Source organism: Mesocricetus auratus, unplaced genomic scaffold, assembly GCF_017639785.1.
Source record: "Mesocricetus auratus isolate SY011 unplaced genomic scaffold, BCM_Maur_2.0 Super-Scaffold_100009, whole genome shotgun sequence".
NCBI classification, from domain to species: domain Eukaryota; kingdom Metazoa; phylum Chordata; class Mammalia; order Rodentia; family Cricetidae; genus Mesocricetus; species Mesocricetus auratus.
This window is the reverse complement of record NW_024429193.1, coordinates 60,009,453-60,021,960: the sequence shown is the minus strand read 5'-3', so window position 1 is coordinate 60,021,960 and position 12,508 is coordinate 60,009,453. Positions and strand designations below refer to the sequence as shown.

The 12,508-nt window shown below is 45.3% G+C and overlaps 2 non-coding genes across 2 annotated transcripts; both read left to right on the top strand.

The window, feature by feature from the left end:
• The first annotated feature begins 4,812 nt into the window (after positions 1–4,812).
• Trnan-guu lies at positions 4,813–4,886 on the top strand. Its single transcript has one exon. It is a non-coding gene; the product is annotated as a tRNA-Asn (tRNA).
• Positions 4,887–11,910: 7,024 nt separating this feature from the next.
• On the top strand, positions 11,911–12,074 carry LOC121142524. Its single transcript, XR_005879566.1, has one exon. It is a non-coding gene; the product is annotated as a U1 spliceosomal RNA (small nuclear RNA).
• Positions 12,075–12,508: the final 434 nt, after the last annotated feature.

The window sequence follows — 12,508 nt, the reverse complement described above, 5'->3', positions numbered from 1 at the left end:
GGGTGCTGTGCTGGGTGAGTGAGAACGTGACAGCCGGCCATTGCTTATCTGACTCTCACTACTGTTTGTGCTGGTCCAGGTGAGGTAAATCCCTGGACACAACGGTCATCTTGTCTTGTGTTTGTCTGTCTGTATAAGTTTTGTTGCAGGTGAGGTAAATCCCTGAACACAACGGTCATCTTGTCTTGTGTTTGTCTGTCTGTATAAGTTTTGTTGCAGGTGAGGTAAATCCCTGAACACAACGGTCATCTTGTCTTGTGTTTGTCTGTCTGTATAAGTTTTGTTGCAGGTGAGGTAAATCCCTGAACACAACGGTCATCTTGTCTTGTGTCTGTCTGTATAAGTTTTGTTGCAGGTGAGGTAAATCCCTGGACACAACGGTCATCTTGTCTTATGCTTGTCTGTCTGTATAAGTTTTGTTGGTATTTGTCTTTCTGTATAAGTTTTGTTGCAGAGTGAGGTAAATCCCTGGACACAGAGGTCATCTTGTCTTGTGCTTGTCTGTTTGTATAAGTTTTGTTGCAGGTGAGGTAAATCCCTGGACACAGAGGTCATCTTGTCTTGTGTTTGTCTGTCTGTATAAGTTTTGTTGGTGTTTGTCCATCTGTACAAGTTTTGTTGCGGTTCAGTCTTCCAGCTTCATCCTGGAGTTTACTCAGTCTCTGTCCTTATTGTGAAGCCGGCTGTTTATGTGCCACAAAAATCTCTGGTCTCTGTTTGTATCTTTCTTCATTCTCTTTTCACTCTGGGCTCTCCCCCTGGTCACTTGACATAATTTTGCCAGGATTCAGATGTCTTTTGGACATGGAAAATGTCATGTTTTGCTGTTCTGCACTATTAAAAGCTGGCTCAGGAGTTGAGTTACAGTCCATCCTCTCCCAATCCAAGCATGCTTGTTTAAAGTTTCCTCAAATCTCTGTCCTGAGTCAAATGGCCATTTGACTCTACGGCAGAAAGAGAGAACAAAACAGAGCATCTCAGAAAAAGACATGATGGAGAGGCAGGACTTTCTACTTGTATTGGGTAAGAAGGTCATTGTTTGAAAGCTAATAATGGAACACAAAAAGAGGAGGAGGCCCTTTCACGAGGAAATATTCCTAGTGATTCTTTCATTCTGGTTCATTTCCCCCCTTGCCACACTCCCGTTGTTTAAATGAGTAGATACTTTGGGAATGGCATAGAGGACCAGGGATGCAAGTTCTCTCTGCTGCCCCTGGTGTTTGCAGTGGCCCCTCACAGCATGCTGGAATCACTGAGTTAGCATTGGCTGAGATTATGCTAGGTGACCAATTGTTATCTTACAAATATCATTAAGATGTGTTTGGGATCTGACTCACTTACTACTGTGCATTGGTATGAGATCTTGTTCCCTTGGGCTGAGGTTAGAAAACATTTATTAAATCATGGTAATGTGAATTAGGAAATACTGGAATTACAATCTTATATTACTCACATATTTGCAGAAAAATTGCATGGATTATCTGGTGATAAATTATTGGAGGGTATTGCTGGTGTCTTGGGGAAGTTGAATCCATTTAATCAATTTAAAATAGCAAGCTCCTCCTATGCTGTAATATTTATATTGCTTGTTTGCTTGTTTTGTTATTGTTTTGGAACCTGTCCTGGAACTCGCTCGGTAGACCAGGCTGGTCTCGAACTCATAGAGTTCTGGCTGCCTCTGCCTCACGAATGTGCCTTTAATCCCAGCACTTGGGAGGCAGAGACAGGTGGATCTCTACGTTCGAGACCAGCCTGGTATACAAAGGGAGTTCCGGGACAGGCAGGGCCACACACAGAAATCTTGTCTCAAAAAACAAAAAGAGAGAGACAGAGAGAGAGAAAGAGTGAGAGAGGAGGGGGAGGGAGGGAGAGAAGGAGGGAGAAAGAGAAATAAAGAAAGAAAACAAGCAAGAAAGAACCCAACATCAAGAAATGAGCAACTGTACAAGATGCGGTTAAACAAGAAGGGGGAAAGATTTGCTGAACTAACATCAGGCAGGACAAAGCACTTGCCAGATGACCCTTGAAAACAAGAGGATGCTTGCAGAGTTTTGGCAGAATACTGCCTTCACACTCCAACAAGTACTTCCTTGCCAAGCGTCATGTTCTTCACATTTATCTTCTGGGAAAAGGGTCAGTTGGTAACATTAAACCTGCAACACGAGTGTTGCTCGGAAAACCACAGGCAGTATCCTACATGATACAGGCATAGGAAAGGATTTTCTGAACAGGACTTGATTTGCCCAAGAATTAAGGCCAGCAACTGACAAGTGGGACATCACGAAACGGAAATGCTTCTTTACATCTAAAGAAACGGTCAGTCTGGTAAAGCAGAAGGCCACAGAGCAGGAGAGGACTCTGCCATCCACACCCCGACAGAAGAGAAGGGTGGGAGGAGGAGAGAGCAGCTGGGAAACGTTTCAGCAAATGTTCATAATACTTAGAAATTAGAGAAGCTTTAACATTTCATCTTACCCCAGTAAGAATGATAAGGATTTTTTAAAAATCCTGAAGAGGATGTGGAGAAAAGGGAAACTTAATTCTCGGCTGATGAGATTTCGACTGTTCTAAGCACTCTGAAATCAGTGTAGAGATTCACAAAAAGTTAAAAGTAAGTCTACCATATCACATGACCAGCTATCCCAGCCCTTAACGTACACGCAAAGGACTTGACCTCCCTCCCCACAGGGGCTTGCTCAGCACCCATGTTCATAGTGCTCGATTCACAATAGCTAGGAAACGGAAACTACCTGAATGCCCTTCAGCCAACCAATGAAAATGAAAACGCAGTGCACACACACGACGGAACACTACTCAGCTGTAAAGAAAACTGAACTTCAAAGGTAGATGAAACTACAAAAGATCATATTGAATGAGGTAACCCAGACCCAGGAAGACAAATGCTGCATGTTCTCTCTCACCAGAGGTTCCTAGCTCCAAATCCTCAGATGTGAGTGCACATCCTGGAGTAACTGCAGACACCAGGGAAACAAAAAGGACCTTTGCCAGGGTTCGGGGATGGAGGAGCAACAGAGAGGCGAATAAGGATACGAATGAGCTGATGGGGGAAATGGAAAAATGCAAGAGACTCTAATTGGGGGCAGAGATAAACTCCAAAGAAGGAAAGAGGAGGGGTCAAATAACAGGAAGGGTGTGTGAAAAGGTCATAACAAATAACAAAATAATGTGTTATTAACTATCTACCTAAAGGGGGGAAAACTCATCTGTGTGTGTGTGTGTGTGTGTGTGTGTGTGTGTAATTTACATGAAATTTTCCCATCTGGTCTGACAATGACCCCTCCAAGAGTCAAAGACCATCTAGCAGAGAGAGAGAGAGAGAGAGAGAGAGAGAGAGAGAGAGAGAAACCACCAGCAACAGAAAACAACACTAGCCCTGAGAAGCCCTCTGTTGAGTTGCCCCAGAGACTGTTAAAACATTAGAGGCTATTGATTGTCCTTGGTTGTCCCCAGAGGCAGAAGAGAAGTCCCCACTGCTGAAGATGCTGTGTACTTCAGGCACAGGACGCAGAGGCCTCTGAGCTGGAAGTGACCTGACAGCCCCCTACCTGAGGAGTAGTTTCCATGGTAGTAGAAGGCGACACCAAGCTTCCAAGGGAAGAAAACAACAAACAGTCTTACATGGGAAATAACCAACAGGTTTCTAATTGGACTTAAGAGGGAATCCCACCTAGAGACCTAGCCAGCTGCCCAGGCTAGTGAGAGCATAGACGTTGGAGGAGAACCTACAACCATCACTTTACTAAACCAGCATGATCCCTAACTACTTTCTAAATGCTTGTCCTTACAACTGCAGATTAGTCCTCTCCCCTGATCAATGGAACTTCTCTTTGCAACAGATGGCGACCGATACATGAAAATAGGACTAATCAAAATGCAGAATTGTGGAGCTGAGTCCCAGTGGATGCATCTACAAAACACTCCCACACCTAAGGTTCAGAAGAGGAGGCAGAGATCAGGGAGTTTGCTGTGAGACTGTGTCTGTTAGTGGTGCCTGAAGCTACACCGTAATGTCTCACCAACAGGACTGCCTAAACATGAGCTGAACAAGTACAACAATACACTTGCCAAAGTGGACAGAGAGGCCTCAACCCTACACAAAGAAGGACAGGCAACTAAGGAATGCTGGGGGTGGGAGTGGGTGTGGGTGTGGGAGTGGGGGTGGAGTGGGGGTCCTTTCCCAGAGAAGAGTATACCAATTGGTTATCCAGTACCCAATGATCGGCCCTGAAAACATATATACAAGCAACATTACACCGAAATGAGCAGATTGTATTTACGTATTTAGAAATACATATACATGTGCAATGCAATGAATCTATGTGTGTAACAACAATTAATGAAAAAATAGACCGTGAATTTGAAAGAGAGCAAGGAGGGGTATATGGGAAGGTTTGGAGGGAGGAAAGGGAGGGGGAAAAGACGAAACTTCATTACAATCTCAACTAAGAACTATTTAAAAGAGAAAAAAAAAAAAAAGAATAGTAGCGATTCAGCAAGTTCTACTGGAGCTCTAGGGGGGTGAGCCTCACAGTCCCAACTGGGCAGAACCGAGTGTCAAATTTGTCGCAGGGCGGGGCTTCTGAGCTTGGGAACGCTTTTTAAAAAAGCAATTCGGCTGCTGTTCAGGATTCACAGCGCAGGCTTCAAAGGACAAGAATAACTGAATTCACCACTCCTAATACTCCAGGTTTTCAAGGAGCTGGAACCAACCAAGGAGTTTTGCAATAGCTGTGCGTTATTGGCTAGCGGATAGCTCACTCTCCAACAGAATGTAATCCAGGATGCAACCGTGTCTCTGTGGCGCAATCGGTTAGCGCGTTCGGCTGTTAACCGAAAGGTTGGTGGTTCAAGCCCACCCAGGGACGATATGTGGCTTTTATGTTAAAGTCTATAATGGTTAAAATTTCCCTATTAATTTACTTGCCTGATTTTGTGGCCTCTTTCTTATTCTAAGAAAAAATGTTCTGGAAAACGAGATTGCTGTAAACTGAGCTCTCTTCTGAGGGAACCCTTTTCAGTCTCCAAAAAGATTAAATGTTCTGTACCAGTAATATTTTGTTTTTGGTTTTTCTGTCAACTGTAATGTGAATATAATAATACATACTACATTATCTACAGGACTTTAATAACTGCTCCATCCTATAATGCTACCAGGAAAGGCAAAGTTCATCATTATCATGCTTGACTAATATTCCTGAGCCCATGGCTGACCCCTGCACTTGACGTAAGTCACTTGAAGACTTGAGTTATGGCCGAATGGGTAAGGATGTGTGTTGCTCTTGCAGAGGACCCAAGTTTGGATCCCAGCATCTATGCCAAACAGTTTACTATGCTATTATCCAGAAAGCCCACCAGTGCCTGTCCCCTATGGACATCTGTGCACACACACAAATGGCTTTTAAAGACTGGTAGCTCTGTGTCTCTTCTTCCTCTGTCATGCTGTTATCTATTCCTATACACGTTGCTTTTAAAATTAAGCTATTTCCGTCATTTTAGGCTCATACACAGTGCTACAGCAGCCATTCTTGTACTAATACTGCCTGCCAATTGTACAGTGTTTCTAGGAGACGGAGCCCTAGGCTTGCAAATGCTATGCCACAGGGATTATAGCATATGTACTTCTCAGTAACAAACCTTATACATTTATTTTTCCATCGATGTGGTGTCACTTTGTATTCCATTTTTTTTTTTGTTAAATCAAAAAAAAAATCTGTGACTCCTTCTAGGCCAGCAACCTGCTTCCTATGCATCTAGGAATGGCGTTCTACGACAGTGTCGGTCTTCTACGACAGTGTCACTCTTCTTTGAAGTGGGGGAAGGCACAGCACACTACGAGAACTGAGTAGGGTATCTCCCTGCCTGCCCATCGGCTACATCTTCAAGGTATGTGGTCACTGACCCCTGGTGTTTGTGCCTCCTCTCTCTCCTGCCGATGACAAGAGTGAATCAGTATAACAGAGGAGCAGAAGCAGCCTCTATCTATCTACACGATCATCAATCAATATTTATTTATTTATTTATTTTTGGTTTTTCAAGACAGGGTTTCTCTGTGGCTTTGGAGGCTGTCCTGGAACTCGCTTGGTAGTCCAGGCTGGTCTTGAACTCACAGAGATCCGCCTGCCTCTGCCTCCCGAGTGCTGGGATTAAAGGCGTGCACCACCAACGCCCGGCTTCAATATTTATTTTTAAGAGATTGGTTCACATAATTGTGCAAGCTCAGCAAGTCCCAAATTGGCTGTGTGTGATCTGGCAAGTGAGCTCCAGAAGAGTTTTGGTTTATTTTTTTTTTAAATATTTTATTTATTTATTGTGTATACATTCTTCTGCCTACAGGCCAGCGGAGAGCACCAGATCTCATTCAAGGTGGTTGTGAGCCACTATGTGGTTGCTGGGAATTGAACTCAGGACCTCTGGAAGAACAGTCAGTGCTCTTAACCTCTGAGCCATCTCTCCAGCCCGAGTTTTGGTTTAAATGCATCTTCTAGGACTAGTAATGTAATGTTAAATATATATTCCCTCTTTTTTCATGGCCTTCAAGTGATTGGATGAATGTTGCAGAATATTTGTTTAATTGTGTAAAGATATGTTGTTGTTTTGGCTTGCCTGTCAAAGGCACCTGACTGGTCTAATGAAAAGCTGAATGGCCAATAGCAAGGGAGAAGGTATAGGTGGGATTTCCAGGCAGGGAGAGTAAGTAGGAGGAGAAATTTAGACCCAAGGTAGAAAGAAAAAGAGATGCTAGGGACAGCCAGCCAGACACAGAGGAAGCAGGAAAGCAGGACACACGGAGTGAAAGAAAGTTAAAGGCCCTGAGGCAAAAAGTAGGTGGATTGAAACAGTTAAATTAAGTTTTATAAGTCTAAGCTAAGGCTGAGCATCCACAGTAAGTCTCTGTGCCTTTATTTGGGAGCTGGATGGCGGGCCAAAGAACATCCCAACGGCTTCATTCAGCATTTACTAATTTAAAAATTAATCTCATTTAAAAACACACCTTTGCCTGGTCTACATAGTGAGCTTAGACAAGCCAGGACCATGTAGCGGGACCCTGTCTCAAAACAAACAAACAAAATAACAACAACAAAAGTAAGAAAAAAGTAAGTTAGCTAAATATACCTTTGTCAAAAACATCCAGCATCTTGTTAGACCAAATATCTATGTACTGTGACCTAGCCAGGTTGGCACATAAAGCGGATACTGTCCTAGGGAAACATAAAGTGTTTTTTCTGTGTGAATTGTCCATCTGAGGCATGGACCGTCAATAGAAGCCCACACCTTTGACAGCTGGTACAGAAACAGCTCCACAGGGTCCATTCCTTTAGCTGTTCACTCCAGCTCTACAGGTTTATTATTTTTTGCATTTATATATGTATTTACTTATTCATTTATTTATTCGAGACAGGGTTTCTCTGTGCAGCCCTGGCTGTCCTGGAACTTGCTCAGTAGACCAGGCTGGCCTCGAACTCACAGAGATCCACCTGCCTCTGCTCCCTGAGTGCTGGGATTAAAGGTGTGCACCACCACCTCCACCCAGAAACAACTTTTTATCTCTATGTGTACACTGTCAATTCTTCATCTCCCATCAGTGGAGTGCATGTGGACTTCTGGTTTTATTTTGTGGAATGAGCATCAGGGATGCTCTCTGCTGTGCAGTGGTTAGCAGTGTTCCATTTTCTGCTAGGTGACAGACACATGGCAGCTAACTGCAGTCTATGGGTCTGTTTTGTTTGGTAGTTGATTCGTTCTGAGGTATTTGTTACGTTTTATTTTTGGTGTTTGGCTCTGCTGTGTTGAAAATGTTTCACATTTTATCTAATATTGGATAAAAATCCTTTGGGCCAGTAGGTGTCAGTACAGATCCATAACACGAGCGGGTGCCATTCACAACCTTCTTCCTAAGAACTCTAGCAGAAAGGTTAAGTGTCCCTGGCTCCCTTACAGTGAAGGTCTCAGGGTTAGATGATTTTTTACAATTGCTTAAATGGGCTGCAGAAAGGAGGAAGAGATATTCTGCCATTACGTGGCAGTGAATATGTGGTCTGACACAGGGGTCTCCAGAGAATAAAATGAAGCCTTTGGGCAGTATGGAAGTGAAGAATTAACAATCTTTTGTGTAACAATTACAATTTGAATGAAGGCTTAGTTATTAGTATACATTTAGTTCTCTCAGAGTATCCATTAATTTTGCTTTTTTCCACTGGAGGAATATAAATTAGTTTTTGAGGGAAGAAAGTTTAGTCTGACTCACAGGTTTGGAAAGTTTGTTTATGATCTGGTAGACCTATTGCTCTCAAGTTTTCCATGGTGGGGCAGAGGCACACCTTAGTGGAAGGGTGTGTTTGAACAAAACCTTATCTCATGATCTGGAAGCAAAAAAGAGAGGCGAGAATGGGGTTGAGATTCCAATAGCCCCACCAAAAGTACATATCCAATGACCATGGACCCTCAAGTCTCCTGTAACACAAAGCTGGGACTAAGGCTTTTAAACAGGGCTTTTGAGAGACACTTACGATTCAAGCTCTATCATGAGTAATCAAATGACTTCCTGATGCTCACAGAACCAGGAGTCACCTGGACCATGGACACAGACACCTGCCTATTCTAATTTCTAAAATACAAAGAAGTTTTTCTTTCTTGCTATGCTGGGGATTAAATCCAAAGCATGTACAGAACAGGCAAGGACTCTACCCAACTCCCCCACCCCCACTCCAAAAAAAAGCCATCTCACTTTAGGATGCAGGCAACCTCAAATCCGTGATCCTCCTGCCTCCACTTTCAGAGTACTGGGAATAGAGGGGTGTGCCACCATGCCTGGCTTCTTTTCAGAACCTAACACGGGCTGGGGTGTGGCACACACCTATAAGCTGAGTACTACCTATTATCCAAGCACTTAGGAGTCTGAGGCAGGAGGACTGCAGGCCCAAGGACAGACAACCTGAGCTACAGAGGGAGCTCTTGTCTAAAACAAACAAAACCCTAACTGTCACAATAAGGAACCCATCCACAATATTTTTTTTTCCGTTTTTCAAGACAGGGTTTCTCTCTGTAGCCCTGGAACTCACTCTGTAGACCAGGCTGACCTCAAATTCAGAGATCCACCTGCCTCTGCCTCCCAAGCACTGGGGTCAAAGGTGTATGCCACCATGGGCAGGATACATTGATACAGAGTGTCAATGTAACCCTGGCTGACCTCCAACTTGACTTGTAGACTGTGGGGAGCAGATGAAGTCATGGTCGCAGCCGTGTCAAGTACTCCAGTGCTTCAAATCCACGGAAATAACAAGGCTTTCACATGGTCAGAGTGGGGATGCTGAGAGTGTGTGTAGGAACTCTCTCAACCACCGCTTCCTCCTCCCTGATGACTGCAGCCTGACATTGCTCCCTACAGAGATCCCCTACTGACACAAACTAACCCGCCTTTTCAGTTGTATATAACAAGCCTGAGTCCTCCTTCTACTGTGTATAACAGTGGGCTGAGTCGCCAGGCTTCGGGCTTGTTTCCATCCGTAGTGGCATCTTGCCTTGCCGGTGAACTTGTAGTAGTGGCCACACCCTTTGGGCGTGGTTTCAGGTGTGGACATGACCCCTTTAAGGTAGAGGAGCTGGGGGCTGGCTCTCTCTTGGGTCATGAGAGCATTGGAAGGACACAGACTGCATCTTCAGGAGCAGGAAGGCCATGGAGGTTATTTACTCTTATCTGTGTAAGTTGCTCCCCAGATAAACACCTATTTGTCATTTATCTTGGGTCTGGTGAACTCAGTTAAACTCTGCCTTCATCCGTCAGTGCCTACCCATCTGATCCCAACTTTTCTGTATGTGTGTCTGTCATTTCTTCATCCAATCACAAAGCAGTGCAGATTGCATTAGTAGAGCAAGCTGATCTCAGAGATCTGCCTGCTTCTGCCTCTGGAGTACTGGGGAGTCCTGTGCCCCACACTCGCCTCCGTCCAGGATTCTTGACTTCACCAGCTTTTACTGTCTGAGGATATTTTCTGCTCTCATTCATAATCCTCTTTAATATTTGTGTGTGCGCCGGGCGTTGGTGGCGCACACCTTTTATCCCAGCACTCGGGAGGCAGAGGCAGGCTGAACTCCGTGAGTTCGAGGCCAGCCTGGTCTACAGAGTGAGTTCCAGGACAGCCTCCAAAACAATACAGAGAAACCCTGTCTCGAAAAACCAAAAAAATAAAATAAAAAAATTTGTGTGTGCATGCAGGATCCCGCAGAGGTCAGAAGGTGTTGGATGCTCTGTAGCTTCAGGTACTGGTGCGTGTGAGCAGATGGATATGTTGGACACTGGACCAAACTCTGGTCCTCTGCAAAAACAGCAAGCACTCCTAACAACTCAGCCACCTCTTTAGCCCTAGCTAATTCTAAAGTAGAACTTAATAGCTCTCTTGCTCTTTTTTTTCTCTAAATAACAAATAAAGCAACTCAAGTGTTACCTCACCAAGCAATAGCAAAGTTGTCTAAGTGAAGTTGCCCTTTACTGGTTAAGACGTGAAAGCTAGCTCACTGGGAGCCCTGCATGGTGGTGCACACCTCTAATCCCAGACACACTTCTAGCATTGACTCACCGGCATTCACACACCCACAGAGACAGACAAATTTGTAACTTTTGTTGTTGCTTTCCGGGACAGGGTTTCTTTGTGTAGACCTAGCTGTCCTGAAACTCTCTCTGTAGTCCAGGCTGGCTTCAAACTCACAGAAATCCTTCTGTCTCTGCCTCCTGAGTGCTGGGATTAAAGGCATGAATCACCACAGCCCAGCAAGACTCTGAATTTTAAAAAATTAAAATGCTTTAAAAAAAAAAACATGGTGTGGTGGTGCGCACCTTTAATTGCAGCACTGGGGAGGAGGCAGAGGTAGGAGGATCTCTGTGAGTTCAAGGCACAGCACAGCCAGGGTTGTGTTGAGAGACCCTGTTTCAGAGAGACAGACAAAGTCAGACAGACAAAGATTTTAAGGGGTCAGAGAGATGACATAAAGGTAAGGGCAGTTGCCATCAGCTCTGAGATTCCATGGAGTCCGAGGTAGAAAGAGATCTGTCACAAACCGTCTGCTGGCCTCCACTTTGGAGTCGTGGCGCATACACCTGCCCCTCCCCCCCAGACACAACACAGAAAAGAGAATGCTTATTTATTTTGTGAATATGTGTTTGTGCCTGAGTGTATGCGTATGTGTGTGTGTGTGTGCACGACATACATGCAGGAGCCTGGGGAGGTCCAGAGAGGGCAAAGGAGCCTGGGGAGGTCCAGAGAGGGCATAGTGGATCCCAGACTGGGTCACCCCAAATACCCTGCCCGACTTGGTGTCAGTTGCGTGGTCTTTCTGTAGAAGAGAACAGAGAAAACCATACTCCAGGAGCCCTTAAAGTGCAGTGGTGGCGACATGCGGTAGTGAGGATGTAGCGAAGCGAAGAGAAGCGAGGAGATCCCTCTCTGCTTAGGGCTGGCTCCCGAGCTGCCCGACGACTGCGGAAGACGGGTCTGTCCGTTCACACCAACTCCAGTGACAAGGCTGTTAGGCAATAGGGGTGGGCAACCATCGGCCCTTTAGGGGTTCTAGATAATTCGGGATGATTTGTCTCTGGTCCTGCAACTCTCCTTGAGCAAGAAAGTTCACTGAACCAACTGGACCAAGGGAGGGGTGCGAGTCGGAGGCGTGGTCTATGCAGATGACGGTCGCGCAGGGGCTGCTGAGTCCGCACTCGCTGCGGGAACTCGAGGGCTTTCGCGCGCGGCGTGGGAGGGAGCGCGGGGCGGCGGGTGTGGGCGTAGCGCAAGGCTGGGGCGCGCGTGGGTGGAGGCCGTGTAGCGCGCGCGTGGAAGTGACCGTGTGTTGAGAGCGCAGGGCCGGTGTGTCTGAGTCGGGTGTGGTGTTGGGGAAAGCATACTTACCTGGCAGGGGAGATACCATGATCATGTAGGTGGTTTTCCCAGGGCGAGGCCCACCCATTGCACTTGGGGTGTGCTGACCCCTGCGATTTCCCCAAATGCGGGAAACTCGACTGCATAATTTGTGGTAGTGGGGGACTGCGTTCGCGCTCTCCCCTGATATTTGCTGTGGCAAAGATAGACATTTTCGCTGAAGGTACTCTAGTTCCACCTGAAACTTGCAATACAGATGAGTGTGTTTTTTAAAGCTCACAGTAAGGGTTACTAGATAACTAATGCTTTCATTTCAGGATTTCTTTCTACCTTTATAAAATATAGCGAGCCAAGAATAGCAATCGTTTTATCACTGACTTTCAAAACGTACTTCCCTATAAACATTCTTCTGAGAGTAACAACTCTAAAACTCACGGTTTTACTTGACTACTCATTTGTGTTCATTTCCTTGCCTTCTATGATTTGTTTATTTTGGTACAGGTACTCTCTAAGTAGACCTGCCTGTGTGGGCTTGTAGGCTCGAGCCACTATGCTTGACAGCTGACTCTGCTTTAGAACGAGCGTGGGCCTTCCTTTCCCTCCTGCAGTGGCATCTCCTT